Genomic DNA, 1,552 nt, shown 5'->3' with positions numbered 1-1,552 from the left:
GAAGTGGATTTCCGGGATAAATTGAAAAGTTTCTTTCATTTTGATATTGGTCTATGTGGAGCGGTGTTCTGCAGAATTTAATTTCCTGAAGATATACCTATGGATGACTTGCCATCATATTATTAAGGTTTTTGTTGGTGTTTTGTCACATTTAGACACTTTTTTGTTGCACATTTTTTTGTGGTATTGGTATTAAAATTTGGACTTATTATTTGAACTTTTTTTCTTTTTAATATTTTTTATTATTCATACATATATATATTTTTTATGGATATATTCACTAGTGCAAATTATTTATTGCATTAATTTACAAGATTAGTACCACCTGAGTGTTATCTCAATTTTGGTCCAATGCTAAAAATTTTAACCTACAGCACCTGGTATTCCCAGGTGGTCTCCCATCCAGGTACTAACCAAGTCTGACCCTACTTGGCTTCTGAGATCAGACAAGATTGGGTGCATTCAGGATGATGTGGCTGTGGGTGGCTAATTGTGCTTAGACCAAAAAGATATTGTAACCCCTCCCTATAGCAATTCAACCAATAGTGAACATATGAAGTAAATAATAAAAACATAAATATAATGACAACTCTTGTAACTGTCCCAAAATAGAGTATTAAAAAATTCCACAGAGGGTCAAAAAAATTTAAAAAATATAAAAAAAAATATAAAAAAATAAATGTGACTGTGATCTTCACCGCGTGTTCATAACAGTGAAGTGTAGATGGCTCACTCACCAGATCCTTTGACCCCCAGTTATGGTGGTCAAATGAGCCTTTGGTTATATAGGAAACCACCCTTTCTTGTTGGATTCCCCATGGATTATAGCCAGATATAAGGGATTCCAATAGGTTTTCCAGTAATATACTTTAGGTTGGTTTTAGATATTCCTCCGACGGGAATGCAGCTGGCCAATGAATGAATCAAAAGAACAAAAGGTATACCGCTCCTGTATTTATGTCCTGGTGTTTTGTGTGTCCTATGGATCAATAAATACACACTATAATCATCTATCCTCCGGAGTGCGGCTGACCCTTCTTTCTGTTGCAATGAATGAATCAGACAAATTAATAGCTTATCTAAATGTAGTACTTTAATAGGAATCAAAATCACAAAGACAAAAATATTCCACTCACTTGTACAGGTGCTTGTAAACCAGCACCAGTGTTTAAGGCATATATGTTTTTAAAGATGGCCGCTTTGCACTTCAAGACTCCCTTTCACTTAGCTATTCCGGAAGTGACGTAATGACGCTCCAACGTACATTTCGCCCAAAAAGGCATCTTCTTGTGAGTGACCAGGGAACCTAGATCTTAAGGGAACAGAAGGCCTTTTTACTGTAGTGCCCCAGTTGGGCACTTTTTATCTGAATATAATATATATTTTTTAATAAATACTGGTGGATACATTTGATACTCTATGATGGCATGTTCTTTCTAAAATTTGGAGGGTATATCATGTACGGATTAAGAGGATGGATATAGATTGAGCCACATCAGGGATTGCAGGCTGGAGAGTGCAGGAGGCTATACTTACCCTGGTTAAAACGTGC

The 1,552-nt window shown here is 36.1% G+C and overlaps 1 pseudogene; it reads right to left on the bottom strand.

Moving 5' to 3' along the window:
- Positions 1-365: 365 nt before the first annotated feature.
- LOC149473279 (5S ribosomal RNA) lies at positions 366-484 on the bottom strand (annotated as a pseudogene).
- Between the last annotated feature and the right edge of the window lie 1,068 nt (positions 485-1,552).

This window comes from Staurois parvus, unplaced genomic scaffold, assembly GCF_062004578.1.
Source record: "Staurois parvus isolate SC_StPar_1 unplaced genomic scaffold, SC_StPar_1.0 ptg000017l, whole genome shotgun sequence".
Classification (NCBI taxonomy): Eukaryota; Metazoa; Chordata; class Amphibia; order Anura; family Ranidae; genus Staurois; species Staurois parvus.
This window is presented reverse-complemented; position numbering and strand designations above follow the sequence as displayed.